The sequence below is a fragment of the Tenrec ecaudatus genome, chromosome 11 (genome assembly GCF_050624435.1).
Source record: "Tenrec ecaudatus isolate mTenEca1 chromosome 11, mTenEca1.hap1, whole genome shotgun sequence".
NCBI classification, from domain to species: Eukaryota; Metazoa; Chordata; class Mammalia; order Afrosoricida; family Tenrecidae; genus Tenrec; species Tenrec ecaudatus.
Genome location: NC_134540.1, coordinates 1,142,358 through 1,156,940, shown reverse-complemented (window position 1 = coordinate 1,156,940; position 14,583 = coordinate 1,142,358). Strand labels below are relative to the sequence as shown.

General features: G+C 53.3%; 1 protein-coding gene and 1 pseudogene across 5 annotated transcripts in view; both read left to right on the top strand.

The window, feature by feature from the left end:
- NBEA (neurobeachin) overlaps positions 1–14,583 on the top strand; it is a 514,531-nt gene that overhangs the window by 326,688 nt on the left and 173,260 nt on the right. The gene's annotated exons all lie outside the window — the stretch shown is intronic.
- LOC142461623 (large ribosomal subunit protein uL18 pseudogene) lies at positions 405–1,386 on the top strand (annotated as a pseudogene).

Here is a 14,583-nt window from a genome sequence, read left to right as displayed (position 1 = left end):
GAGCAGGCTGTTAGAACTCTCACTCTTCTGTGCCAAGGGACTGTGCACGACCTGGGGTTGCCCGACGTTGGAGGAGGCGGGAAGCAGACAGGGGCAGCTGCGCCATGACGAGCTGCTGCTTCAGAAGCGGTCGGACGCTCTACTCCGCTACACGTGAAGATGCACGTGAGGGAGCAGGCCTCATCAGAACAAAAAAATCTCACCATAGTGAATGAGGGGGCAGTGCAGAGTGGATACCCAAAGCCCAGTTGTTGGCCACTGGAGATCCCCTTGCAGAGGGGTCTCGGGGAAGAGATGAGTCCATCAGGGTGCGACGTAGCACTGATGAAAAATACAGCTTTCGCTTTTCCCACCCCCTGTAGAGCCGTTCGCCCTGCCGGTCTGTGGCAATCCACGAACGCTGCTCTCTTTTCCGCAGGATGGGGTTTGTTAAAGTTGTCAAGAACAAGGCCTACTTCAAGAGATACCAAGTGAAATTTAGAAGACGACGAGAGGGCAAAACTGATTATTAGGCTCGAAAACGCTTGGTAATCCAAGATAAAAATAAGTACAATATACCCAAATACAGGATGATAGTTCGTGTAACTAACAGGGATATCATCTGCCAGATCGCTTATGCCCGTATCGAAGGGGACATGATTGTCTGTGCAGCTTATGCTCACGAACTTCCCAAGTACGGTGTGAAAGTCGGCCTGACCAATTACGCTGCAGCATATTGTACTGGCCTGCTGCTGGCCCGCAGGCTTCTTAATAGGTTTGGCATGGACAAAATCTATGAAGACCAAGTGGAGGTAACTGGAGATGAATACAATGTGGAAAGCATTGACGGTCAACCTGGTGCCTTCACCTGCTTTCTGGATGCCGGCCTTGCCAGGACCACCACTGGAAATAAAGTGTTTGGGGCTCTGAAGGGGGCTGTGGACGGAGGCTTGTCTATCCCTCATAGTACCAAGCGATTCCCTGGTTATGATTCAGAAAGCAAGGAATTCAATGCAGAGGTGCATCGAAAACACATCCTGGGTCAGAACGTCGCCGACTACATGCGCTACCTAATGGAAGAGGATGAAGATGCTTACAAGAAACAGTTCTCTCAATACATAAAGAACAACGTGACTCCTGATATGATGGAGGAGATGTACAAGAAAGCACATGCCACTATACGAGAGAACCTGGTCTATGAGAAGAAGCCCAAGAGAGATGTGAAGAAGAGGTGGAATCATCCCAAGATGTCTCTTGCCCAGAAGAAAGATCGGGTAGCTCAGAAGAAGGCAAGCTTCCTCAGAGCTCAGGAGCAGGTTGCAGAGAGCTAAGCCAAACCATAATTTTCCATGAGGATTTATTACATAAATACAATAAACTATTTCAAGCAGCAAAAAAAAAAAAGAATACAGCTTTCCTCTGGTTCCTAAATGCTTCCTCCCCTCTGCTCCCCCCCACTGTCATGATCCGAATTCTACCTTGAAAGTCTGGCTAGACCAGAGGATGTACACTGGTGCAGATAGGAACTGGAAACACAGGGAATCCCGGGCGGATGATCCCCTCAGGACCAGTGGTGTGAGTGGCGATACTGGGAGGGAGGGGAAAAAATGAGGACCTGATGCCAAGGGCTTAGGTGGAGAGCAAATGTTTTGAGAAGGATGAGGGCAATGAATGTACAGATGTGCTTTATACAATTGATGCGTGTATGGATTGTGATAAGAGTTGTATGAGCCCTAATAAAAGGATTTTTAAAAGGAGGAAAGTGCACAGGAGGAGGACGCTGGGCAGAGGTGCTCTGTGTTCTGTCTTCTGTTTTCATTCTTCACACTGTTTGTGATTATACAAGACCTCCAACCGATAGTTCTGACCCGAGCTTTCCCCTGACGTTTGTAAACAACCATGAGGATGTCCAGGAGAAGAGATGCCCACAGGCGGGCAGCCGTGGGTCAGTGAGCGAAGGGCAGTGTGAGTCTTCCCAGCTCTCAGCCCCCTGAACTTGAAGAGCGTGGCCGCACAAGTGGGGAGCGTGTGTCCTCTGAAAAGATGAACCTGCTAGTGTAATCACCGTGCAGGTAACCTGTGTGCCATGGATAGTCAGGTGGCCTTGGAGCGAGGTACGTGTTTCTCTCTGCGATGACCATGTGGGTGCATTCTTGGTCATCGTCCTGACCATCCCAGCTCACATGATGCTGGCAGGCCGTGGGCGCTGCTGTGGGCTGTGAAGTATCCAGTCAGTGAGGGGTCCTGGAGTGCATATTCTTATACAGCATCATCATGGGAAAAGATGGAACAAGACCATGTAACTGACCTTCATGCACGTTTCAGTAGCTGTCTTGAAGAAAGCACACCAGCCCACCAGGACAGCGAGCCTATGGGAAGAGAGAGTGGGACACCCCCCAGGGTACTGTCTTCCTCCTGCGAGCTCACCACCAGGGCTCGCCCTGTGGAGCTGCCCAGTGGGGTTGAGGCACTGCGTTACCCAAGCTCCTCACCTCGGCAGAAACCTCAGCAAACATGGACGGGACGAGGGGAGCCAGGCGGTCAGGAATCCCCTAAGCCCCAGCGCTGCTCGGGCACATCGAGTCCCCAGGAGTGGAATGGACCTGGCAGACTCTCGCTGTTAACATGACAGAGGCCCCCAGAAAAGGGGGGTGACTCCGCTGTCTTTGCTCAATTTCATCAGAGATCACTAGGACCAAGTTAGGTGGGCGGGGGGGGGGAAGAGGGATCAAAACCCACCCTAACTGAAACTTCCTGAAGAACAGTGACCGCCTGGCTCTTTGACCACAAGTCAGACAGCCACTCAGGGTGGGCAGCTCCAAGGAGGTCTCTCTAGCTCGTGGGGAGGTGCAGGCAGTCACCTCCAGTGCCCTGCGGAAGACCAGCGTGTTCTCTGGAGCAGCTGCCTTCTGCGGGACCATTCACCGGACAGGAGTTACCAAGCTGCCCTTGACCACAAGCACTCGCGATGGAAACCCAGACGGAAGCAGCGGGGCGATGGGCTCCCCACCCTGGACTAAATCTTACAGCTGAGGTACATCTGCCTTTGGGGGCGCCGGAGCTGAGGGCTAGGAAGGCCAATAAGCCGCCAAGGAGGAGTGCTCTGGAGGCGCTTGTAAAGCTTGCTCACTAACCAAGGGCCCGCGGCCCACAAGTCTTCCTTAGAGCATCTTAGCATACAGCACTAAGCACAGGCTGGGAGCCCGCAGGCTCAGCACCTCCAGGGGCACCTAGGGAGTTGGATGAGGCTGTCTGCTGACAGACACTGGGGGTCACACACCACAGTGGTTTGAGCTGTAAGTTAATATAGGTGTGACCTAGACCACTGGCCCAGCACCTTATTCACATCCTCTCGTCTGCTGGATTCATGGCTGATGAGAAGTTTCACTCTGGGGTCACTGGGCTGGCTTTCCAGCCACAGGTCACAGCTCTTCGTGGTTCTCTCAAGGGCACTTTCAGCCGTTGATGTCCCTGTTCAGGAGGAACATGTCTGTCAATCCTTCCATCAATTCAAAACAAGGTCAGCTACATCATCTCGAATTTTGCCTGGCTCAGCTCCCTCCCGCGGAGTCACAGTGACCCTGTGGGACAGGTGGACTGTAACCCTTTACGGCACTAGAAAGACCCATCTTCTTCCTGTGGAGCAGCTCAGCGTTTCAAACTGCTGACCTTCCCCGGAGCAACCCTCCGCGTACCAGCAGGGCTCCTGGTTTCTTCCTAGGAATTAGTCATTTTAATGGTTTTAAACGTAGGCCTGCTTGCCTGGCTGATGCTGAACTCGGCAGAGTTACTGGTGCCTCGCCTTTCCCCTGAGGAGCAGCTGGTGGGTTTGAACCACCGCTATTTCAGGCACCAGCTGGGTGCTCTGTCCGGACTCCTCCATGCGCTCGTGAACCATGGAGGTGGCTCTGGCAACCTTGCGGGGTGAACTCGGCTCTCCCACAGGCCTGGCTTTTGCTCCTCTCTCAAATCACCCCCTGATGCTGGCTTTGTCTCAGGCTGCACACAGTGCCAGGATCCGGGTGTAAGCCAACCCTCACTCCGGGAGTGAGGCTGTGCCAGCTTACAGCGACCCTCTGCCTCGGAACTGCGGGAACAGCCAGCCAGGTCTCCTTCCACCAAGGGGCTGCTGGGCCACCATTCAGCGAGCTGCTTAGCAAGTCACTGGGCCTCTCTGTGATCTCCTGGAATCCACCCCACGCCACTGCCACTAGTCAACCCCACTCGCTGTGACCGTGGCAGGTTTCCCAGACTGTGGACCTTTACGGGGCAGACAGCCTCATCATTCCACCTCAGAATGATTCGGTGGGTTTGAATCGCCGACCTACCAGTGAACGGGTTTAACTACTGCACCTCTGAGCGCCTCTGGTAGAGCAGCACCCTCAAGTCCAGTGGACTCTGACCCTATTGCAGGGCACAGAACCGATCCTTGGTACTTGGGAGCTTGCAGATCTTTAGGGGGCAGAGAGCCTCACCTTCCTCTGCGGTGGGTTTGACTGCCACCTCAATAGCCTGCTGTCCTCACTCTGCGATCATCCTGCGGTCCTGCCGCGTTTGGGAACTGGAGGAGCGGCTGCTTCCCCGTCTGCTGCCCGTGTCCATCCCCTGCCCTGGAGAGCCACAGGCTCGTTTCCATTGTGAACCCCAGCCGCGCCCTCCCTGCCCCTCCAGGTGCCAGTCCTTGCTGTGTTCAGAGCCCCTTTGTCAGAGAGGGCGCTGGTCGGTCACTTCGCTTTCCTGGAAAGATCTGAGGACACAGATTTTGAAAGCACCAGTGAACTATTTTTAACATTCAACATTTGATTTATTAATGCATAAAATCTTATTGCCATCAACTCAGTTTCTGCTCACAGGGACCTGGTAGGACATAATAGAACTGCCCTATAGGGTTTCCAAGGCTTGATATCTTTATGGAAGCAAATAGACTCTCATCTTCCTCCCTCGGAGCAGTTGGTGGGTTTGGACCACCGACCTTTCAGGTAGCAACCAGGCACTTAACCACTGCGCCACCAGGGTACTTGCCTTGTAGTTAGGTGGTGAAGATTAAGAAGACAGGGCAAATGTAAGCTATGATTGTTTTCATTATTGTGTAGGGTCTTACTACTTGTTCCTCAAGTGAGATCACTTCTTAACATTACAAAATTCCAAAAATACTTACAGTCCACCTAAAGCACGGTGCTTTGACCAGCAGGCTGCGTGCTTCCTGCTTCAGGTGCTCAGGCTGGCAAGTAGTGTTCAATCCCAGGTCATCCCAGGGGCACATTGCTTGTCATGTGAACTAAAATACAAGTCCATTTTCTTTTAAATCTCAGGGTCTTTAACTCTCATTAGTTAGCATGCGACCTACTTTCTTGGCATATAAAATAACCAGTAGGACAGTGTTTGCGTGTGTCCACTGGAGTGTGAATGTACTCCTCTCCCTGGACCCACAGTGCACCTTCATGCATTTGGGACTACGGCTCCGTCATCCATCTTGACTTAAGAACTTTCTAACACACTGTCTCTTCCCAAGTCCGTGGCTCGCACCGTGCGTGCTCAGCAGCTCACAGTCCAATGTGTTGCCGGACACTTGGGGCATTCTCTTGGAAGAGCGAGTCTTAGAGACCTTCTCAAGTGTGCTCAAAGCCCAGGGCCGTCCCCACCTCCTCCTCAGGGCCTGCCTTTGAGTCTTTCCCCTCTTCACCTTCTCACCTGACGTGTGAACATGGGCCACTCCTGGCTTCCACCACGTGGGAAACATCCCCCTCCCCCGCACACACACACACACACAACCATATTTTTATACAAACCAGGAACACACCTTGTGACAGCTTTTTTGCGTTGTTTCCCCAGAAACACTAACCCGGTGGCGAGTTGGCTGTCCATGGATTCACAGCTGTGAAGAGGTTGGATTGATAATACACGCCAGAGCTGGGTTTGGCGTTGCAAGCGCTCTTGAACATGTGATCAGAAATAGGAGAGGTTTCAGAAGGGAAATAATTAGGCCCGCTTCTTCACTCAGGGCAGGCCTTAATTTTTTTGATCCCTGTGATTCATGCTGGTGTTAGTTGTCTTCCAGTTGGTTCTGACTGGGAACAGTCCCCTGTGTAGCAGAGGTAAGCCCTGCCGGCCCTGCCCCAGCCTCACAGCCGTCCTGTCACCATTCACTGTCACAGCCCTGGTGCCAGTCTTTGTCCTGCCCGGTCTGCACGTTCTTGCAGCCCTCTTTGTCAACCATGACGTCCTTCTCCGGGGACTGGGCTCTCCGGATAGCACTTCCAGAGTCAGAGAAACGAGTCTCGCCATGCTCACTGCTAGGGAGCATTCTGGATGCACTGCTTCCAAGACAGGTCTGGTTGTTCTTTTGGAAGTTCATGGCACTTTGAAAAATTTTAGCCAACCCAACAGTTCATAGCTACCTCTCTTATTAGGAGTGGTATTTACCAGCCAATAAATCAATCATTACTCTGTCAGCATTGGGGATGCGACACCTACGTTTTAAATACCCTTTCCTTACATTTATGAGGGGAAATATGTCTACGTAGGATGCAGTGTGTCAGGGATTAATTAGAGACTGTAACCCACACTTGTATTTATTTACTCCTTGCTTTTGCTTTCGGTGAAGGGTGCAGGAGGGGAAGAAAAACGATGTGTTATTCCCGTGATCTAAAGGTTTTACTGCCACCGCCAACCAGAGCGCTCAGCTTCAATGCTACATTAACTTTTCCATTAAGGGCCCTGCCGTAAAGCACAGAGCCCTTAAGCATTATGAAGCTGCTGTCTGGCCCAAGGGTGAGTCACAAAGTAAATCCTAGAAACCTTCACAAAACAAAAAGATCTCTACATAAAGCCGCATGCTCACATCGTGACCTACTTCTGAAGATGGTCCCCACCACATTGCCAATACAGCAGTGCGGCCGCTCTGTGGGACTTGGTTCCCGTTCCTCTGAAGGGACCAGCACAGGGCCAGCGAGGGTCAACGTCTCACAGGGCGGCCCTGGAAGGCCAGCGAGGGCACGGCTGTGGTGGGACACACCCCTTGGTTGGACTTTCCTGGCCTTTCTCTCACCCAGACCATGTTGAAGTTTCTTCAGACTTCTTCCAAATAAAATCCGGTGGCCTCTGCCGAGAGCCTCCACCAGGCTGACCCCTTTGGAATTAAACAGAGCCCTCAGCAGCCCTCAGACCCACCGAGCTGACCTCCCTGCCCTGAGTGAGCTGGCTGACTCATCCCCTGGGAAGGCCCTGTTTGAATTGGCCCTTGCTTTTGAAGGTACCCCAAAGAGACTAAGACACGTGTGTGGCTGCAAGAGCTTGTCTGGTTCAGAATAAATGCGTGCGACATGAGCCGGAGCCCTCTTGGTGGACGGCAGAGTAGGCCCTGACAGAAGTCAAAGGCCAGGCTGTCCCTTTAGACTGGGTGGCAGAGGCTGGTGGGCCGTGGGTGTAGAGAGCAACCCCTTTCTTGCACTCTCCTGTTTTGGTGGTCAGTCCCCCCAGTGTTGACTTTGGAAGGATTGGCCATTTAGGACATGATTCATCTCCACCTCCTAGGGACTGGTTTGCTATTAATTCTTCTAAAGTCATTTATTACTGCAACTCGTATCAGAAGTGGGAACAATGACCTTGGGAAGTTCCAAGCTTCTTCCTCACCTGCCTCACTCAGCCTTGCAGTCCTCGCCAGCTGGCATCTTCTGTGCCCAGCACACCCTGCTGCCACGCTGTCCCCTTTCTTCTCATGCATTGTGCGACTTGTCTCAGGAGGGCACGTGTGCACCTCAGGCTGATGGTGTGAGCAGCCGTCTGCTTCCGCAGTGAAGACAGTCCAGGCCGCTCCGCACCACACGAGACAGGGTTTCTGGAGGTCTCTTACCATCAGACGCAGGCGCCGGTGCCATCCCAGTTCTGTTTGTGACTCTCTTTCTCCCATCACCCACCAGGCACACCCAGCAGCTGTCAGTGGTGAATGGGGCGCTCTCCCGGGGAGGCATGTGATGGGGTATTGTGGGCTGTTGTTCGGGCACTCGGCATGGGGCGCCCCTTCGTGCTGACCTCATGATGACCGAGTGAGTGAGTCCACTGTCTACCCGTCTGTCTGTGAGGCCCCCCTCCCGTCTTTGCTGACATTGTGTCTAAAGAAAGGAACCCGGGTCTCGAGGCCTCGCTTCTCGAGTGGTGTTCCTCCAGGTCCAACCCGAATCAAGAGTAGTGCATCTCCCAGAATGCCTTATGCTCACACAACCAGAGGTGGGGTGGCATCACACCCTGGGTGACAGCCTTGATTGACAAATCCCTGTTGCCTCTGCTGTTATAGAGTGCTTTAGACACGGCCAATAATCCCCTGCACCCACACTAATGAGATGGCTCTCCATATGCATCATGTCCATTTGGCCAGTAGGCCACTCTTCCAGGAGAGAGCATGGACATTGCGCCCTCCCCGTGGTTGGTCACCCATCATTCCCGGGGGCCCCAGAGAGGACCCAGTGTGAAGATGTGTTCCCTTGCTCTTTCACAAGTGGCCTCTTGTCATGGTCCACTCAGTGGCCCCTGTCTGAACCCAGAGGCACCTGTGACGCCTTCTTTGCTCAGGTGGCGTGCAGGGTTGTTAGCACGCAGCGCCAGTGAGTGTGTGCTGATCAAAATGCAGTGAAAGCCTCATTAGTTTACCTTACCAGTTGCTGATGGGTTGATTCTGATGCACAGTGACCCCTTAGGACAGAGCAGAATCGCACCCCTGGGCAGTCATCTCCGCAGGGGCAGGCTGCCTCGTCCTTCTCCCATAGCACAGCCGGTCGGCTTGAACCGCTGACCTGTCAGCCGCAGCACACCGACTCCTGTGTCACACAGCTGCATCACATATTACCCAGAGAGCACGTGGTAATAAGTTCTTCTAGAAGAATCACTACCAGACTAGTTCCAGGGAGTTGGAGAATCAAGATGTCCCAATGGTCCACATCCTCCACAGTGCTGCTGTTACACACACGTCCCCACCCACACACCCCTCCATAAGCACATTGCCTCACAGCCCTGGGCTTCAGCAACCCTCAGAAACCGCGGAACCTGGAGGAGATGCTCACATGGTTGTGGGTGCTGCTCAGTCCCAGATCTGGAGGTCAGGCAGAGGTGAGCCAGAGGCAGGGCCCAGCGCCAGCAGCCCAAATGTCCAGAGTCACTGCAGGTCTTCTCTCAGAGCTGAGCCAGGGAACAGAGGTCTGGCTCCCCAGCTGAAGCGGTGTTAGGGCTGGACACAGTGCGGCCGAATCTGTACTAACCCCATCCAAGTACACAAAGGATGTGCCTAAGTCACATCCTAGAGTCTGGTGATGCCGAGGCTCCGTACACACCCTCAACTCACCCCCCTTATCCTGCCCACTAGCGAGGTGGACGTAGGCCCCCAAGACGGGGTTCCAGCCACCGCGCAGAGCAGAGTCCAGGGTAAAACCGCACCGCAGGCAGCCTCACGGCTGGAAGGACCCTGTGAGTGGACCACATCCCGAGCGCTTCTTTCCGACTACTCTCGCAGTCACATTAAAAAAAAAAAAGGTTTAACTTTTTTTTAATTACTCCGTTTTCTTTGGCCCTACTTTTGTTTAACTAGTATAATTGTACCTGGTAAAAGAATTCAGATGGTAAGTATCTGGGCTTCTAAGGCTCTGAATCACTATTGTTTTCATTTGACATGTGACTTGGGCATGTTTTCCTTGTGCGAAGAACCTAATACAGTAAAATCCCTTTTGATGTAGTGGGTTTCACCCTGGATGGCCAGGGACCATCTGGGTGTTAACTGGCTTAGTGTTGGACTCAGCCAAGTACCCTGCTCACGTGGCTCTTGGAGCATAATCAGGCCTGTTTGCCATCTGGGGTTCAGTAGTTTACCCCTCTTGCATTTTCTCCTGGCTCCCCAACAGCCCCCCCTTCCATCCCCAGGAAACGTATTGATGCTTCACGTGTGCACACGTTTGCACGTGGATGGGCCAGGGTTCCATAGGAAGACCCGTGTTCTAAGCACAGAAGGGCCGGTCATCTGTAAGGTGATAACCCACAGGGTGGCTGTGGGATCAGTAGCCTGAACGTGGGTGCTGGCATCTGGGGGAGACTGAGCTACCGGCTGGCCTTCCACTGTGTTTGCCACGCTGGCCCGTCTCCACCTTTTCCACTTGGAACCCTGGAGCACTGGTGGGTGCCTTGAATAGGATTTCTGTTCACGGAGCTCTCACCAATAGTGGTTTTCATTTTAAAACATCCATCTTTCATGCATATTTTGAGTGAAGTAACAGTGGCGTCCTTTCTGCCTGAGAGGACCGTCCGGCTCAGTCTAAAGTCCTCTCTGCACTCGATCTGTCACCCTCTGCTGAGGGCCACTTCCAGCTGTAGGTGAAAGTGTGTGTTTGGTTTCATTATTCAAGGACGATCCACTCTAAAAAGTCCTTGGGGCTCCTGCCTAATGTAAGACAAGAACTCAAATGACCGAGAAACCCAGGTGGCCCGGCTGCACACGCCCAAATGTCCACTTTGTGGACTATCCCAGCACCCGCTCAACCCCCTGGTTAAGGAGATGAAACCACCGTTTGGTGGCCGCACTTGAGCAACTCAGCAGCTGAAGTTGGGCTTATGTGGTCGTTTGATCTCCACGAAGCCGCCCTGAAAACACATCCGGAGCCTTTGTATGATTGCTGATGAATGCTCCTGCTCCAAACTTAGAGCAGGCGATCGATGCTTTCAAAATTGAAACAGTATAGGTTTGTATTGATTCACGTGGCCAAATCAACAGGAAAGGTATTGTAACAGCTTTCTCAGACAGGCTGCTACCCAGTAATGGCAAACTATCAATTTTAGCTTTCCACTGATAAATCAGCCTGAAAATTGGATGTCAAAATTTTTTTTCAGTGAGGTAGAGATTTCCCTGTGCCCTTTCACCTCTCCTGATGGAGTAGATTGGTTTATAAGACCGAGCTCTATCTCCCAGAAAGCAGTTGTCAAATTGACATTCGGATGGATTTTCCAAAGCTGGCGATGCCTGGTCTGTGTCTGTGCAGGGGGGACATTACAGCAGCCACGCCGAGGAGCCACCAGGCACCTTTACTAGGGTAACAGAGTAACCCATTCTCCCCCCACCACCCACCACCTTCCACCGGCAAAGGAGGATTGAGCCTCCCGTCTGAGCATCCTCCTGGCTCTCACAAAGTCGGGTTTGTTTTCATTTTCCCCAAGCAGTGGCTCCTTTGTCATTTCCTTTCTTTTCTTGAAGAACCAGACCTGGTCAGTCTGTGACCCAGCTCCTCAGTTGCTCAGGGTCAACACAAAGAACTTCAAGACCAGAAAACCGAAGAAGAAGAAGAAGAAATGAAAAAGCAGAAAGGCAAACAAAGGCACCCTCTCCTTTCTGCGGGAACCGAGATAAGCAGCAGTGGATTTGATGAGCAGCACAGAGCAGGGGCTTAATTGGGATTTAATGGGGTGGGCTTCGTTGACAGCTGACAGGGCCCATACCTTCATACCTAGGTGGCCGGCTTAAGGTAGCCTGCACCAGTATTGATTGTGAAGTTTCTGTTGTATAATTACTTTTTGCTAAGGGGGAAAAACAGGACTGTCTGGAGTATCGATCTCCAAGGAGGCGTCTGGGCTGCACTTCCCTGTGCTCAGTGGTGAATGTCATCTCTCAGCCTAGACGAGTGTGACATTCCGCTCGGAATCATGAGTCGCCCCCTTGTCCCTGCCCCCCTACCCATCCAGGAGCTGCTGTGGCCACCACAGTGTGCAGGCCTCCTTCTCCCCACTCAGAGGACCGCCACTGCCCTGACAGGTGCAGAAGCGAGGGGGGCGGGGGCAGCACACAGACCAGAGTTTGGTTTGGGCTTTGAACTTTAGAATCCACAGTGTGACATGGAAGGCCCCACTCTCCTTTCATCCCCCTGCCTGTGGGCTTCTGGAAGGGTCCCTTGTCTCTCTGTCCCACTCATCCTCAGTCTGTTCCTTCCGCCGACCGGTGCCTTGGTCCCCACCGAGAAGGACAGCTGGGACCCTGAGAGCCCTGGGACAGCGACCCCATGCACAGCAGGAGGAGGCAGATTGCATCAGATTTGGCCGGGGCTGAGGTTGTGCCCCGGATGAAGTCAATCTACCCATTTTCAGGAATCTACCTTTGGCAAATGTTAAAGAGCAGCTCGTGTCCCTCAAACAGGCTTTTTGGGGACCCTTTTCTGCGCCCACAAACATCTGTTTTTCAGGCCTCTTTCCTGGGGTGAGCATCGCGCACCCTCAGTCCGCAAATCAGAGGCCTTGCTTGTGAGAATGTGGACGTGGGCGCCCTGCCCTGGAGGCCTGGTGGCGTCAGCTCTGCTCGACAGCCATGCTGAATGCGCTCGGCGCCCTGCAAGCCAGCCTGCTCTGCTGTGCCGCGCACCGACGGACGCAGTGTATATTTACTTGCCAGCACGTTAAGACTGCCCCTGGGTAATGACTTTTAGTTAAGTAATGTTATTGAAAGACTATCTGGCAATCATTCCAGGTCATTTTAAGACCGAGGCGCAGGGTTTGGAGAAAGGTCACCCTCGGTGCCGGTGCCGAGCAAAAGGCTTCACAAAGGGGCCTGCATTGCGCTGGGCTGTCGTAAATTTCCTCGCAGCCCATCTGGGAATGCCAAGTAGGACGCAGTTGTTTCTGCCTCAGGGCAGCCCGCTTCCCTCTGGTCTCCTTTGTTTTCTCCCGTGATTCTGTTTATCCCTGTGACCCAACACAGGCCCTTCATTTGGTAGGCCCCCTGACACTTGGGTTGGGGTGGGGCGCTCTCCCTAACCCACCCGGAAGAAAGCATAGCTCCCATGCTGAGCCTTGTGGGGAAGTGTGTGTGGGTGTGTGTGTGTGTGTGCGCGTGTCTGTGTGTGTGTGCGTGTCTGTGTGTGTGTGCGTGCGTGTCTGTGTGTGTGTGCGTGTCTGTGTGTGCGTGTCTGTGTGTGTGTGCGTGTCTGTGTGTGTGTCTGTGTGTGTGCGTGTCTGTGTGTGCGTGTGTGTGTGCGTGCGTGTCTGTGTGTGCGTGCGTGTCTGTGTGTGCGTGCGTGTCTGTGTGTGTGTGCGTGTCTGTGTGTGTGTGCGTGTCTGTGTGTGTGCGTGTCTGTGTGTGTGCGTGTCTGTGTGTGTGTCTGTGTGTGTGTCTGTGTGTGTGCGTGTGTGTGTGCGTGTCTGTGTGTGTCTGTCTGTGTGTGAGTGTCTGTGTGTCTGTCTGTGTGTGTGTGTCTGTCTGTGTGTGTGTGTGTCTGTGTGTCTGTCTGTGTGTGTGTGTGTGTCTGTGTGTCTGTCTGTTTGCGTGTCTGTGTATCATTCTTCCCACACTGCCTCCCCACTCCAGGGCCGTCTCCTGTTGTGGCCACAGCTGGCCGCTTGCTGTCCAGAGCTGAAAGTGAGATGCAGGCCTGGGCTAACACACGCAGGTGAAAGCCATTCTGGTCCTAAGTGATCTCTTCCCAAACTTCGTCAGCCTCCAGCAACCTCACCATCTCTGGCAGTCACTCCCGAGCCCGGCACACAGCCCTGCTGCTGGAGAAGTCTGTCCTCTCAGAAGAGGAGCCATCCTCCCGGCAGCTCTCCCGCCAAAGCTTGCTCGCTGACATCACAGCCGCGATGTCAGTCTTCCTCTCCCTCCCGTGAAGGAAAGAACAGATCTCGGATGAAATGATTCTACTGGCATCCTAGAAACCTGGGCTCTCGGCTAAGACACCCCCACTAACCCAAGGCCAACCCCACTTCACAGTGGGAGACCAATGCCCCAGGATGCTCTTGCCAATGGTCATCGCACCAGGGTTTCCTTCCGTGTGGACTTGAGCCAGCTTGCAGGGCCAGGGCCCAGGGGCCATGCACAACTCTGAGGGCTGAATGGGGGTGGGTGGGGAGCGGCCTCCCCACCCTCATTGGAAGGGCTTCTTCTGTGGTTACCAGCATTTATTCTAATTACCAGAGACCAGGCTGGTGCTACCAAGTCCTCCCAATGGACCGTTTAAGAGGAAGGAAAGGCAGTTGATTGGATTTTGCAGAAGGAAATAGTTCACCATATAAAATGGTCCCTTTTTTAAAGAACATCCGGTCCACTGCGGGGGGAGCATCCTCCCTGCATGACCTGAGCTGATCGGCTCCTCGAGGAGGTTTGCTCGCTTTAGTTCTGTGTTTGTCACAAAGAGTGGCCTTTCTCCTGGTAACTAACATCCTCTAGTCGTGTTGCTGCTCACAGCTGCTGTGCAGTGTGTGTGTGTGTGTGTGTGTGTGTGTGTGTGTGTGTGCGCGCGCGTGTGTGCGTGTGTGCCGTGTGTTAGCACTCAGTATTCTCGGAGCAGTCATCTTGGGGGGGTCATATGCACATTGCTTTAACCTTCTTTAAAGATGGTGTCGATAGTTATATTGTTGGAGATTGGTGGTCTCTTGGCCACGTCCATCCATTGGTCCGGCCCTTGTCTCTCACGTATACTTACCCTGAGTGCAGCACGAGAGTCCCTGGGAAGTGCTCACCCCGTCCTCTCCTTGTTCATGAATCCTTGTTCCTGGCCTACAGGATGGAGCGAGTCCACAAGCAGGTCTCCGCTGTGACCGCCCCTTTCCCTTTGCCTTCAGTCTGCGCCAGATTCGCCTTGGAGGGGA